The sequence below is a fragment of the Erpetoichthys calabaricus genome, chromosome 18, assembly GCF_900747795.2.
Source record: "Erpetoichthys calabaricus chromosome 18, fErpCal1.3, whole genome shotgun sequence".
Lineage (NCBI taxonomy): Eukaryota > Metazoa > Chordata > Cladistia > Polypteriformes > Polypteridae > Erpetoichthys > Erpetoichthys calabaricus.
In genome coordinates, this window is record NC_041411.2 from 39,566,328 (window position 1) to 39,582,435 (window position 16,108).

At 42.9% G+C, this 16,108-nt stretch overlaps 1 protein-coding gene across 2 annotated transcripts in view; it reads left to right on the top strand.

Moving 5' to 3' along the window:
• The first annotated feature begins 1,029 nt into the window (after nt 1–1,029).
• The window catches only part of LOC114668853 (plexin-A1-like), a 727,343-nt gene continuing 712,264 nt past the window's right edge, over nt 1,030–16,108 (top strand). For both annotated transcript variants that reach the window (XM_051921286.1, XM_051921287.1), the window contains exon 1: nt 1,030–1,456. The gene's annotated coding sequence lies outside the window, so the exon portion shown is untranslated. The remainder of the gene's footprint in view (nt 1,457–16,108) is intronic.

Genomic DNA, 16,108 nt, shown 5'->3' on the forward strand with positions numbered 1-16,108 from the left:
ATTGCATATTGTCATTGTGACACGCTTCTGACACACAAGAACTGACCGTGTGATAGGACCCCTTGGGAAAATGTCTGTCTATCTTAAGAAGAAACACGGCGAGAACAAGCAGACCCCAGACAGAAAGCACCGCGGGTAGCAACCGGTGTACATGGCTGAAGTGCGGCAAGGCGACAGAGAGGAGGTATGTTTGTGTTTCGGGGTCCGCAATCCATCACCAAAAACGATCAAGTAAATTCCGAGCGGCGGTGCACGGAGCCAATCCCGGCAGCATTGGGTTCAAGGCAGGAAATCAAGACGGTTCGCTTTATTTTTGGTTTTCTTCATTCGTCCGTCCATTTACTCCATATTTTCTTGTTATTTAGAAGAAAGAAGGCGTTTTTCGGAGGGCAGCGGGCACAGTACGCACAGGCTGGTCAGAATGGGACCCTTCTCCACACCCACACTCTCTTCATAACTTTTTGTTTTTTGAATTCGATGAGGCGAACACCTGTATCTTTCCGAGCGATGACTTAGCCGATTGGCATTGCCCATTTAAGAGATGTTCTATTAGGTACCCAAGGAGCCCATGCTCACGGATCGCAGTTTTAAGTTTGTAAAAACGCGGACACCCAAAAACCCCCGCCCCCCCATGAAACTCTCATTCCATCGAAATTGTGATGGCAAAACTGTAACACCTTTCATTTTTGGTACTGATGTATCTGTGGTTATTTGGAATCATTACGCGGTTATAATTTCGTAGCGTTTAATCCATTCTATTTTATTGCCTTATATTTACTTATTGCACAAGTAAACCGTGTTTTGAAATTAATTTTCCAATCTAAAGGTGTCATGTAAATAAAACATACCGAAAACGATCAAGCGACTGGCCCTTTGTTATCTCTATGCGATGTAATAACTCACCCAATTAGGTCTTATGATATACTGTATTCGTTTTAGTAATTTCCTGCATCTCGTACTCTTCAAAACCCAGAGGCACGCGGGTTTGCATTCATTTACTAGAGGTCTCCCTCTTCTGGATAGAAGAAATGCATGTCGGGGGGCTCATCCGTTCATACGAACGCAGTAGTACTTATTTTGGCGGAGTGGAGGCGTGTGTATTTTTGAATAAACTGGATTTGAAGTCTCTTAAAGCACAGTATTCCAGGGCTGCGGAAAAATGATGTTGCCCATTTAAGAATTTGAAGCCTTTCCCGCGAAGGCTTGGCTATTCATTTCAGGGGGGTGTGTTGTCGCCCCCTAGAGGTAGTATTGGCTTATCCACGGCTGACAAGGTTTTTTTTCCCTTCGTCTTCATATTCAGAACGAGGCTGGAAGGCTGTGCTGCATTCCGCTTCATTCATGTTAAGGAGCAGCAGATACGCTGTGGTTAGTAGCTCCTTCTCGGAAAGAATCAGCCACGAGTTTTGGAATGTAATTATGGCAAGGATACCAATCCCGGGATCGCTTGTATTCGGTGAGTAAGGAAAACATACATTTCCTTCTTCTTTAAAAATTTTCCTTTCTTTTTTTTTTTTTTTTTCTTTCTCGAATCGATACTTAAACGGTCTATTTGGATCGCGGAAATTTCGGTCTCCCCTTGCAGAGTGTAAAGCACGATCGGCTGTTTCTTTGCTTTTCTTTATTTACGCCGGTGTTTGCCACACTTTGGATCCAGGAGGGTGGGGGTCCTGCATTTCCTGCAGATCTGGCGAGGCACGCTTATTCGTTTTGGGAAGAGCTAGGCAGTCTGCAGTTGTTCTATATGTGTACGGATCTGCTTCTGTGTTTTTGAAGTTTGCCTAACACAATGTATGGTGTCCGATGAGGTCGATTTAGCCGGGGAGCGGGCGGATGCCTGTGTGGAAAATCCGAGTTTTGGAAAGAGGATGTTATGTTTATTTTTCCCATTTTTTCAACACCGATTGTCCGCTTAAAAGGAGAAAAGGCTTAAGTACCAAACATGATAGGATCTAAGAGCAGCATACCATTCGCACCGGCGTGATTTCTTCTCCCTTGTTAAAATAAAGAAAAAAATACACAAAGTGTTTGGCTTATAAGGAGGGAAGAATTTCAGCACACGGAAAACGTGTATTTGGTAACGTGGGGAGAAAACACCCGGCGAGTCGCTGTTGGAATTGGGATCGGCTCAGTTGTCTCCGCTTGGCATAGAGCTGTGCTGTTGTCCCTGCGCACAGGGGACACCGGGGAGGTCCGCGTTAGGATTACTGCCAACCACTTTGTCCGTCTTGTCTAATTAATTTAATCCACTGTGCACGAGACTACCCACCGTACACTGTCGTCCCGTCCAGGGATTGTTGTTATTGGGCTGGGATTATCAGAAGCAATGATGTGGGGAAAAATGATTTGGAAATGGATTGTGTGCAGAAATGAGCGCAAAGAGCCTTGTGCCAAATTACCGACACACACACGCACACGTGCCATAAGAGCTTTTTGGTGTCTCATAAAATGCAGATGGGCTGATAGCGCCGTCTCTCCCTTCTGCAAATGTTCCCAGAGTTGACTACACTGGGTGAATTGGCTCGTTAGAGATGAAACAATGCTGTAGGCGAATACGAATTCCTCGTCTCTTCTCTGTTTTGGGATTGGAGTTGGAAAACTACACCATATATTTTCTGTAGGGGGTGGTGGATGATGAGAGTAGCCAGCATGCAGACCTTCACTTTGGGACTTTTTTTTTTTTTCTTGGTGTGGGAAGGAGTGGGGGGGCTGTTTTTGGAGGGATTTCTTCTCTCCGGGGAGTCGTGTGTTTTTTAACTCTGGGCGGTCAGAGCGGAATCGAGTTCATTTAATTCCATTTGCAGTCCCTGCAAACGAGGAATGTGTTCTCGTATGGCTAGCGAATTGCTGGGGAGCGCGATCGTACTGGCGCAATTCCCTTCTCCGGTATCCTGCTTTTTTTTTTTTTTTTGCTAACATTGTAGCATAGCAGCGCGCTTCGCTTTGTAATGTAACCCGAGCTCGCAACGTGCACAAGACTAACCGGTTTCTGCGGGAAGGAGATCATCCACAGGGGCAGGGAATGGGCCAAGGATATGTGAAGCAATCGGGACTTAATGCGATGGAAACACATTCAACATGTGCTTTACATTTACGTTGGATTCCCGAGTCCCAAAAACATTATCGCCCAAATGTTATTCTTTCAAAACGGGTTAATAAGACGTGCTTTCGGGTGTTGAGAAGCTTCCCGAAGTCGCGGAGATTGCTGCAATTGTGTACAGCAGTTTCTGCGACTAGTTTGGTGTACTGCGGCGTAGACCTGATATACCTTGTGTTTTGTTAAAGGCACTATATGTAGAGTGAAGCATAGTCTAAAAGAATATTGAATCGGATTTTAACAGGCTTTGCGAAGGTGAACTACTACTAATAAATAAATAAATAAATAAATAAATAAATTAAAAGATTTATTGCATTGTCTTCGGCTTGCGTTGAAAACGCTATACAAATGTTGCTGTCAGGATGATCTTGATTTGCATGTTTTACCGCCTAGGGAATTGTCCCAGCTCCCGCTGCTGTCTTCAGGATCATCAACGAAACGGTTTTGTGCAGTTGTTCAGTTTAACCACTCGAGAGCACGTCTGTAGAATCGGAGTTCAGTTTGCAGAGAGTTATTAAGAGAAAACGCGCATTTCATTTGTTATGCTGATAGCTACATATTGTACTAGAGACTGTCAGAAACCGCGAGGATTTTCGAGCTAGCCAAGATCTTTAAGCAGACCGGCTGTTAGTAGAATCTTTCGCTTGCACGTGTCTTATGCCTAACATTCGGTGTTTTCTTATACATTTTTAAAGAAACGATGATTGGTAATCAGTTTAAAAAAAAAAAAATCTTTGTCAGTCACGTGATCAGAAAAGGCGCCATATAAATTAAAAAATTATCATTCCATGATTTGGTAAACATTGTCATGACCTTAAAGACTAATATATATATATATATATATATATATATATATATATATAATATTTTTTTTTATCTATTACTTTGATTGATGATCTTTCAGATGTAATTAAACGGTTAATTAATCCGAACATTTGAGAATTCGAGCAGACGTCGCTGCCCCCAGCTACGAGGTCGGAGTTCCACACCGTCTCGATTCAGCAAATCCTTTCTTTACGGCCTCCGGTTTTCTTCCACATCTTAAAACTCCAATACGTTAAGTGAATTCCTTTCATCCCTCTATTAATTTTCAAACCGGGCATATACCAAGTTCAAGGTTCCCAGAGAAATGAGCACTCGGTGTTAGCCCGATACGAAGGTGTCCAGCCTTGACTGTTGAGCGCAAATCTGCAATCATTGTCCCGTGTAAGTAATTTTTATGTAGGTTTGTTAATTTTTAAAACATGCTAGTAAAGACATCAGAAAATGAGGATGCGAGACCGGCCTCTTTTATAATAAGACGCTCAGCAATCTGAGTTAAGTTTTGAGTTTAGTGTGCACACAGAATCACAAAACAGAAATGGAGAACTGCGAGCGACTGTGTAGCCTCTTTCCGTCCCCTGAAATGCATTGCAAAAGCAAACCAGGAAAAAAACATAATTTTACCCCATTATGTTCACAGTCCATGGATGTCTCTTTAACATAATTTAACAATGTAGCGCTTCTGACTGAAGGAAACCTCATCTCACTTTCTGTTTCAAACTGCTATTGTAACAGAAGCGCTTTTTTCATTATTGTTTGATAGGATGCTGTGCTAATTTTTCAGCCAGTCCAGGTTTTAGCGTTTGGTCCTCACCTGTATTATGTTTTCTTTTTCATAATCGGAGGCTTGTTAACAATTGTAACCGATTCAGACCCAGACTCAGCATCTTTATGAAGAGTTTTGCAAATTTTACAGCAATGCTTTACAAATAGTCCCTTTATATTAATGGGTTTGTCTTTAATCCTTATTGAACTGCGTATTTTCAGATTTCTGTCAAGAACATTTTGATGGATTACCCAATAGTTTGCATATAACATGTTGGCAAAAGAATTGAACAGTAAATTATAGCTCTTGTTCAGATCGCGTCCGAACGACGAGCGATCACCGCAGAATTCGGCCTGCCTCGAGTTCGGGGAAAACTCAGAGAAACGCATCGAATTCAAAGGGGAAGAAGAAACTGAGCTAGTTTGGAATGAATTATAATGGTGCTATGGTATTTTAAGTGTTCATGAGGGCTAGAAAAACGACCGATTATTGTGGCCAAGAATGTGACCTGATTTGTGAGGCTGAAGTACTAATCACTGCGCCTCCCCACTTCCCTGAGATAACATTGTACTCGGAGGCCTTTATCTCACTCTGCCAGAGTCCTATCACCACGACTAACACCCACAGTGCTGTTGGATCACTACCCGATGTGCGATACATAATCCAGCAATGAACACACACTGTACAATGAATCTGTGCAGTATTATCATAATATCCTTATAATGGTCCACTATTGTACCCCTCAAAATACTGCTTTGAAACGCATGCGGGGTGTAAATCCGTCTGGAGTAATGACAGCACATCTTTGTGCATACACCGTAAATAGTTCACGCATGCGCAAAGATGGCCAGTCAGGTAGCGCAGACCGGCATGGCTTCAATAGGTCTGTGATATCGCGCTGGCCTGGCAAAGCGTCATGCATTGAATAAGGGGGAATGACATCTAGACAGGCACATTTTTGAACAAGATCACCGGCGAACCGAACAACTATGCTGCAAACAACACTTGAATGAATTTCACTGATCAACAGTAATGGTGTTTTTGGGTCTGTGTGGGCTTCTCACCGGATAATTCAGTTATCCTCCAAGGACGTGTGCCGTTAATCGAGAACTTTAGTGTTGCTTAGTGTACTGCTGTGTCCTGCGATGGACTAATGCCCTGTCCGGGATTGGTTCTTTTGGCCATGGCTGCCTGGTGGCTATGGAGTTAAGTAGGTTCAGCAAGAGGGGGAGGAATGGACTCGAGATTTGTATCTATAATGTATTTAAGAGTACAAAATGCACAAACTAACACAGCATTCAGTCAAATATGCATTTGTGGAAGCGGTCCCAATTTACTTAAAACGAAAGACTACTACTAAGTTAGAAGTACACTTTCAAACTTTCTTTGCATTATTTCTACACAGTTGCATTGTACTTACTTTTAAGAAAAACGTTTAACAGGGTTTATAATCCAAATGCACTGAAATTCTTAAAGAACATCCTGCAGTCCCACCCACATCTCTCCAAATTAAACAAACTTTCCGATAAAACAGACACCAACCTGATGTGCTTGCATATGCTGGGATGTAGAGAATAGTAAACAAGCCGACCAGACAAAGGATGGAGGAATTAGAAATGTAAAAACAGTGCTGTTACGCCTCAGGGACTTACAGTACCTCTGTGAAATTTTTAATGAGTTGTTTCGTTTTGTTTTAACAAATATATTTTCTTGTTCTACACAATTGAGGATGTTTGTCTTGCTGTAAAACTGGAATATAAAATTGCTTAGTGCTGCGCACGTGGATACAAGTTGCCTTTTTTTTTGATTATCGTTACAACAGTGTTCTGTCTCATTTATATCTGGTTTTAACTAGAAGCTACCAGTTTGATTTTGTTTATCCAAAAAAAAAATAAAATAAACCATCTGGAATATGTTAAAACTTGGAAAGTGAAATGGAACAAAGGTGCCGTGTATATACAATGGAGAACTTGTGACCAGAAATCACCCCCTGAAATCTGCAGCAGTAACCCAGTCCCACAGTAGAAGGAATGGGTTAGGTAAAATAGACTTTATTATTCCAGGGGACATTGTAGTGCAAAAATGTTACTGAATTAGAATGGTAAGTCGTCTTCACTTAATGTGTAACATGGGCCTCCTCTTAATTGTGGACAGTAGGACACGTCCAGTTCTTCATGTCCATAGAAATATGGACGCCATTGGACTAAACTATGTGAATTTCCCCTTGGGGTTAATAAAGTATCTATCTATCTATCTATCTATCTATCTATCTATCTATCTATCTATCTATCTATCTATCTAATCCTGCCTACTTTACTAATATCCATCCATCCATCCATCCATCCATCCATCCATCCATCCATCCCTCCCTCCCTGTAAAGAACGTGGGCGTTCACTGCCATAGTCTGCTATCTGTTCTGAAGTGTGATGTAGGTCCTATGCTTTTTACTTTTCATAATCCAATGTTTAGAATGAAATGATCGGAATAAGAAAAAGGGCAACCTAATGGATCCAGAAGTCTATTTGATTCCCACCTTGATCTCTGTCTGGACGGAGTGCATTTGTTTTTCATCCCGTCCATATGGGTCCTCTCTGGGCCCGTCCTATATTTGTACATATTAGCTTATTTAATGTTTGCCAGAATGTGAATGAGGGAGCCCTGTGAGGTGGGGCATCTGACTCAGGGTTGTTTTTTGACTCCTCCAGACCCTAAAATTTTAGAAAGTCATTAGGAGGAAATTTTGCCGTGCTGTCCACTTTTGAGGTGTACGTTTTTGTTTTTTTTGTAGCCTTTCGACCACAGCTGCCAGAATCACTTATGTTTCTGTTTGACCCCCCACTGTTAAAGAGCGCATACAGAAAATAGATGGGGCAGATTTACGTCTATGTTACCGTTGCTCAGAGCCGCCATATGACATCTGTTGTCGCTTGTTTCTGTACGTCTACGGTTTTTGGTGCTTTCACATAATATTTCTTGCAGTATTCATGTTTGGATTTATTCCCTTGTCTGTTTAGTCCTGCAGTAGATGGGCTTGTAAATGATTTCATATTTAGAGCCAGTGTAAAACTGGCATTTTGAGACTGGTGGCTGTAATTCCCACTCTGTCCCCATGTCTGTATTTTTTCCCAGAGTCTGTAGGCCTGTCGAGTATGGGAATGGGTGGAAAACGGCTTGTCTTGTAGTAGTCCCGACTCTTGCTGCATCGTATCTTTTGTCACTCGAGTCGAGTTACGTGCCGGGGGAATAAAGTGACAGCAGCTACCAAGAAAAATGAAGAGAGACACTTAAGTCAGCAGGCATCCATATGTGTCATATGATGGAGACCGGATAAGCAGTGTAATGCGTTGAGCCTAATGCCGCTCGGTTGTCTGAGGGGTGCTTTAAAGCTGAAGTCTGCGCCCGGTCCTAATGAAATGCAGTGCTTGTTTCTCGGTTTGGTGCACAGACCACGCTCTTCAAACATGGCCCCCATCCATTAGGCATATCAGGGGAGTAGAACACAGTAAGCAAGCTCACATTCTCGGAGAAAAGCATTTTTTTCTGTCGTTGTGTCTTTACATTTTCCAGTGGCAAGGAAGTGGAAATTAATCTTGTGTGGCAGATGGCCGGGACCCCTGCCCGGTTGGGACGCCCCTTTGACACTGGATCCGGGGGAGCAGTCATGGGATGCACACTACGTCCCCCGGAACACTTGTTGGCAGGCCCCCCCTTGGTTGCATCGGGGCCAATATTTTGGAACACCGAAGCTCATTCCTGTTGGGTTCCGTGGCCACCGCCAGGGGGAGCTGCACGACCTAACGAGCCCGTCTGGGTGGGAACGCAGGTCAACGAGCACCTGCAGCACTTCCAGGTGGGCTGTCAAAGGGGCCAACAGTCACCACTCCGGGCGCCAGAGTCGGGAGGAGGAGGAGGACAAAGCTACCTGGGAGGAGTGAAGGAAGAGGAGTGATTTTTTGAGTGTTTTATGGTGATGTTTTGCATATTCTTTTGTGTGTTTTTGGGACTGTGTTAGGGCTGAGAGACATGGGGAAGACATGGCCCCCAGCTGAAGAACATAAATCTTTCTTTTTCATTTTTACGTGCCTCCGTTGTCAGTCTGTGTCGGGTCGACGCCTATATAGCGCCCTTTGCCACACTTGTTTATAACCACACTAGATCACAAATTCAGACCTTTAAAAGTAGCAAATCCTCTCTTTGATGTTGTGTTTTAGGCATACGGGACCCATTCTCAAATCTGCTTAATTCCTTTTCGATGTCACATAGAACTGAGGGCTGTCCTGGAAGAGCTGGACACACAGCATGAAGCCACTCCGGATGAGCTGCCCGCCTGTCCCCAGGCCAAACTGACTGATGCACAGACCCACACTTTCATGGGGGACCAATATGGAATTTCCAATTCACCTACTTTGGACTTTACATTTGCAATTCTTTAATGAGGTCAGGGAAAATCTTTGATGTTAAAAGACACTGTGCAACAAAAATGGGTTTGAGGTTGCTGGTAACTTTTCGGAGTGTAACTAAGTTGTGACTGGAACATTTCACTCTATAAAGCATAGTGGGCCTCTCCCGGTCTTAATTTTACTTTTTGCGTACCTTATTTGCCTCTCTATTTTTATATAGCGCACTTACCATTGACAAGATCAAGTGTCTTTAAGAATTTGTAAATGACGTAAGCAAGAAGTGCCAAACAGCGCTCCATAGAAATGAAAATGGCAAGGAGTAGGTGCTTTATGAACATCTTTGTATTATTCATTTTTCAATGTTTTAGCCTCTTTAAAATGAACAATAAGTAAATGGATATGTATATACAGTATATTCACTTCATTAAGCACTTATAATCTCCACACACGATACAATAATTGCAAATATAATGTGAAAAGGAAGTTCAGCACAAACACAAAACATAATATCGACACATAAACAGTGAAACATCAATTTTGTAGTATTTACAAAAAAGTCCAAATTATTACAGTTTGTGGTCATCCGGATTTTAAAAAGAATAAATCTGGACCTAAGCAGCAGCAGCAGTCTCTGAAAACGGGTCCATCATCTATGAGAACATGGCTACTGCAAGCAGACTACACCTACATGGATATCAAGAAGTGAAGGAAAATAAAAGACTTCACAATGGGAGAATGTGTATAGGCGGGTCCACAGCTCCCGTTCAAAAGGCCCGTTTTTAAATAAATGATCACCGCGCTCACCGGCCTAGTGAGGGGGCATGGTGTTTGTGTGGCTGCAGCAGTTCTCAGGGCGATCTGCGGTGGTGGGTGTTTCTCACCTAAGTGCACAGGTGAGAGACTTGCCCGTATCCGGTGATTGTTCCTGGGGCTGTTAATTTGCCGCAGCTGCTATGCCCTCTCGATTTATAGAAGTGCGAGTTGGCTACAGGAAAAAGAAAGAGAAAGAAGGAATGGAGGTTGCAGGAGAAAGCAGGACGCAGGGAAGAAAGAGAGAGCCAGTGGCAGGCTCACATGAAGCTGTACGAGAAGCCTGGGTGTTAGGCTGACACCCTGGGAGTAGTAGTAGTGGTCGCTCCCGCTGAGTGACCAGTGAAGGACAACTGGCCGCGTAAGGCCGGGAAGGCAGCGGGAGTCGGGAGGCTTGGTGGTGAAGTCCTTGATGTTGAGCGTCCTGGTCAATCAAGGAAAACCAAGTCTCGGTCTAGGATGAGTGCGCGACTGAAACCAGCGATCGGGAGGCCTCCAAACCGATCCAGCAGAGTGGAAGGTCAGCTGCAGAGAGAGCGTCTCGCCTGCTGCGTGGCCCAGACGGGTGAGACGCCAGGTAAAAGAAGCACCGGGTTCTGAATTGTATTTTAAAGGACTGCTTCCTGCGTTGTTTTAATCTCGTTTTTAAAGGATTGTTTTTTCTATTGTTTTTAACCTCCACTTTTCACTTCTGGTTTCATTGGATTGTTTATTTAATGACTGTTTTTGAAGGCACTGCACTTATTTATTTAAACACTGTTTTTGTTCTGTTGGATTTTAAATAAAAGCACTTTGCACTTTTGCACCATCCCCTTGCTACGTTGTGCCTCACTGCTAAGCTCATCGGTAACATTACCGACGGTGTAGGGTTCAAGGGCTCCCGGACAGATGATGGGAGCATGGAGTCGAACCCGCATCGTCACAGAGAATCAAAGCAATTACGTATTATACTCACGTGTAAGTCGGGTCTTGAAACCCGAAAAATCGATCATAAAGTCAGACCCCGACTTATACGCCCGTTCAAAAATGCGACACTAAATTTTTTTTCTTGCTTCCTCCAATCTCACACCAGTTTCTCAGACACATCGAATTTTGTTTGCAGCCGCGCAGTTGCCAATTTCTTTTGCCACTTCAACGACTTTTAATTTTAAACCAGCTTCATATTTTCTTCTGATCAAACGCTCCGTCATAGATGAGGGATGCTCTTACGGTAAAGGTGTATGAGGGTGTGAGATACAAAAAAACACAAAACAGTGCAAACGTCGCTTTGGAATAGTTTGGGTATTACTGTGTGGTCACATAGGCACAATACATAGAATAAAAAGGTCGTGTGTTAGCATATCATAATCTCTTGGACTAACAGCATGAGTTTTCCGCATTTGACTTATACGACGACATTATAAAACACCGGAAATTATACGGTAAAATCAAGCCCCAACTTAATTGCGAGTATATACAGTACTTCAGTTAATGCACAATATGCAACAACCTCAGCAGCAACATTAACAGTAAGATGTTATCCCAAACCAAGTATCTTCAGCCTTGATTTGAAGGCTGATTTGTCTTCTCTGTTATCGGTAGACCCTGCCTCAAAGATGCACTTCATTTTTCCTCAAGAAGACCTGCTTCTTGAGATCACAGTGTACATCCTGGACTGATGGCACTAGAGAGATCTGGAAGATAAGGGGAGCTAAACCGTTTATGGAGTGTTGTAAAATACTTGCCCCAGAATACCAGAATGAAGCCCCTAGCCTCCAAAATCTATACCCTGGCTGTAACGAGGCTTAGTGTTCCGAATGGTTTTTCCTTTAACTTTCAGAAGGCTTCTGCATGCACAGACACTACAACATAGGGCTGTGCGGTATACTGGTACTGGAAAAGTAGCAAAAAGTTCAAATTCTCAAATAGCAGAGTACCAACATTTTGGGAGATTTTCAGGAAGTAAATGCCGGCTTGCCACCTAAGTCCTCCTACGAGTTCCCTCGGGCAGTTGTCCGTTTTGTAGACTTCATGAAATGAAACTACAGGCTTCAACATGATTGAGACTTCATGTAACCCACCCGATATTGCTTCGATGCAATTGGGACTTCATGGCTATCAAGAAGGAAGTGGTGTGTAGTGCAGTGCGATGCTAAAGGGATGTGTGTAATTATGTAGTGCGACTTGGAGGCAGATGTGAGCCCTTCAGATTTGAAATTATCCGTTATTTGCTTTGGAACCATTTCGGTTCCCATACTGAGGTCTGAAAGCTGGTATTGATATCAAAGTCAAAATATTAGTACTAATCCAATCCTAGTACAACAGCAAACAAAACAATGCCAATAAAACTGAGAGAGAGAGAGAGAGAAACACAAAGGTAGAAATTGAAAATCTACAATGTTATGACCCACTGTCTCAAAATGGCCACAGAGGTGGAAGGCATTCAAAAGTAGCCAGGGAATCGGGACTGAATCCCACCAGCCTGCGTAGTGGAGGTGCACCCAAAGGAGGCCTTGCTTCCACTGGCTTGGGCCTACACCCGCCGATGTTCTAATTTACTTGAGTTATTCCTTTAGATGTGCAGTCAGAAAGTGGAGGCTGTGTAGCCTCCTCCGTAGCTCTTCCGGAGTGCTGTCACTGTCGATTCAGGTGTTTTGAGTACTGAAATCTGCATCTTGTGCTTCTTTGTTATCAACTCTCCTAACAGCAGTCCTACTCACCTCTTTTTAAATGGTGAGTGACACTCCACTTACTTGAAGTACATATTTTGTAATTCATATTTTCACAATCGTCGTAACTGAACTAGAGTGAGCACACACAGCACCTACGACAACATACGAGGTGTGATCAAAAAGTATGGTGAATGTTGATGCAGAGCACCATCCGAGAGCAACGCAAAACAATTCAATGCAGGTTCTGACATGTCCATCCTAGAGCCGAGTTTGTCGCAAGTTTCAACTTGTTTGATATTGTCAGTCGTTTCTGAGCTACTGTTGAGTTCAAGTGTGTTTTTCAAGTTTGTCATTCATAATGGATATCGAGCAACGAATTAACATGAAATTTTGTTTCAAACTGCAAAAAGCTCAGGAAACCCATCAGATGTTAAAATTGGTTTATGGTGACACTTCACCGACAATTAAGAATGTTTGCAAGTGGTTTGATCGATTTCGTAATGGATCTGACTCGGTTGAAGATGAGAAAAGATCAGGACGTTCTTCAATATCAGTAACCGTGGAAAATGTTGAAGCGGTTTCGTTCTTCATCATGACAACGCTCCTTGTTACACATCCCTTCTAGTACGACAATTTCTATCGAATAAAAACATTACGCTGTCTCTGCAGCCATCTTATTCGCTGGATCTGGCACCATGTGAATTTTGGCTGTTCCCTAAATTGAAAATGACCATGAAAGGCAAACGATTTCAATTCATTGAGGACATCCAGGCAGCTACGACATACCCAACTAAAGACGCTCTCGAAAGAAGACTTCCAGAACTGCTTCGCAAAGTGGCAGGAGTGTTGGGATAAGTGCATTCGAAGTGGAGGAGAGTATTTTGAGGGTGACTAGTAGTTAATAAACGTTTCTTTTTTAAAATATTCACCATATTTTTTCATCACACCTCGTATCATTCACTACTACCACTAATCCATTGATGTCTTCGAACGCCAGTGTATAGTTTGATTTTAGAAAGGTTTTTCCTTTGCACCGCACACTGTAACAGCTCTTAGAACACGCAATACACATTTATATGTTCAACAGAGGTTTTTTAGGAGGCCTTTCAGCTGTAGACATGTTACAGTAATCAAAAGCTTACTATCTATTGGAGTACAGTAATCCCTCGCTACTTCGTGGTTCACTTTTCGCGGATTCACAACTTCGCGGATTTTATATGTAAGCATATCTAAATACATAACGCAGATTTTTCACTGCTTCGCGGGTTTCTGCGGACAATGGGTCTTTTTACTTGCTTCCTCAGTTGGTTTGCCCAGTTGATTTCATACAAGAGATGCTATTGGCGGATGGCTGAGAAGCTACCCAATCAGAGCACGCAGTTAAGTTCCTGTGTGCTGCTGATTGGCTCAGCGACGGAGTGTTGCATTAACCAGGAAGTCTCATCTCACGCATTCATCATTAACGTGCTAATGCTTCAGGGGCCGTGTCCAAGCACCAACAGAAGATGCAAATGAGTGCAGAAAAGGTAAAAGTTTTGGATATGTTGAAGGAAGGGAACAGCTACACCGCTGCAGGACATCGATTCTTTTTATTTAAAAAGAAGGAAAAGCATATAAGATCTATGGCCGCAGTGTCCTTTAACCAGGGTGCAAAACGAGTTGCAAGTGGACGTGATAAGGCAGTAGTCTGGATGGAATCTGCTTTAGGAATCTTTGCAACAAGGTTGACGACGTCATGACCGCCTACAATCTGCTATGTGTACTTCGCTATACAGTTAGTGTAAACTTATCTACCAATTTCATATTGCTTAGCAGTTGTCCCTGTTTTTAATAGAGTAAATGGTGGGTTGTAAACAATACAGGGAGGGTTTAAAAACGTCCAAATACACGTTAAATAATTAAATAAATATAGTGTCCCTACTTCGCGGAAATTCAGTTATCGCGGTCAGCCTTGGAACCTATCTCCCGCGATAAGTGAGGGATTACTGTAGTTCAAAATTGGCGCCTCTACTTTCAGTGCCACCTTTATGAGGTGCCATGTTTGTTTAGAAATGGGAGCCTTAATGAGCTGTCTAACAATTACCTTCCACTTTTACGCACAATTCACTCATAGGTGTCTTGACAAATATGTAGTATACATCTGTCTCTGTTTAGACAAGTATCCAAGGGAAATGATGATGATCTATCATAATCGATGCTGCAGTTACATGCCGTCTCCTTTGTAGTGCCATTCCAAGGAATGGGGGCATCATTTACTATAGACACTGTGACTACAATACTAAGTGCCACCACAGAACAAAAATAAGAAAGACGGTGGTACAGCCTTGAGAACCGCCAGTCACAAAAACTGACATCAGTACTGAAAAGTAATGTGAAGAGCCATGGCAGCAGCTTGAACACAAGTGTGCTGTGCTGAGAACGGGCATTTGGCCTTAATTTAAATGCTGAGACCGACGGGACTTATGTCATCTTGGTTTAGGGGGGATTGGCCCATGGCTAAATGTTTTATTTATCCTGGGAATTTTTTGTGCTTTGTCATTCTCACTGGCTCATCAGAAATTTAGTACATTTTAAAAGAACCTTTGAGAAAACAGTGGTCTGACTCAGACAGAGGAGAAATAAAACAGAACCGCAGTCTGAACAAGAAGCCAAATCTGTGGTAAGATTCATTCGAAAAGCAAAATGAAAATCGTGCTCAACAAGTAGTCAATTATGGAAAGGATGCATTTCTAGGCATTAGCTATTTTCTGCTTGCCTAATTAGCTAGAATAGCATTCGGCATCCCAGCAGCACCCAGGTTGCTCCCCTAGTTAAAAGTAATCAGTTTAACCTTTTATAGCACCTTTTTATAGCAAGCAGCCATATCAGTGCATTTATTTCCATCCATTTAAAAAATAATCCAATTATAGGGTTGCAGGAGTGCCAAAGCAGAACGCAGGAGCAAACCCAGGAATGGATGCCAGTCCTTTCATTCACTCTCACACACGCACTGACATATGAACCCACATGTCTTTAGAATATTAAAGAAAAATGGGGGTGTCTGGAAGTGAAGGAACGCAAATACAGGAAAACTTATAAAGTCAACTCCGAGTGAGCAGGACAGATTTCACTTCTGGTGTTCAGGAGCTTTGAGGCTTATTGAGTGGCGGTGTGCTCAGGGTCCTGCCATCATCCAGCTGTGGAAGTTGAACCCTCCCCTTCTCCTTGTTTCAAATCTTAGGGTGTCTTGATCCTTATTTATTTGTGTATTTCTCAATTATGTGCGAATTATGGCAGACAGTGTGGCATAGTGGTCAAGGCACTGAACCGTAAACCAATAAGCTGTCCCTGACCCCATGCATGACCTACGGTACTTAACCTGAAAAGCCTCCAGTTGATTTAAGGTATTCTAGCGGGCTTTGCCCCCTGCTTGCTTCGCTCGCCAACCCCCCGGCCTGCGCTATGCGCCAACCACTTAGCATCTCTACCGTTCGCGTATGTGGATTTGACCTTCACCAAACAACAAAATCTTTTAATTCTTGCGGATACGCCTCTTCATTGGGAAGAAACACTACTTTTCCC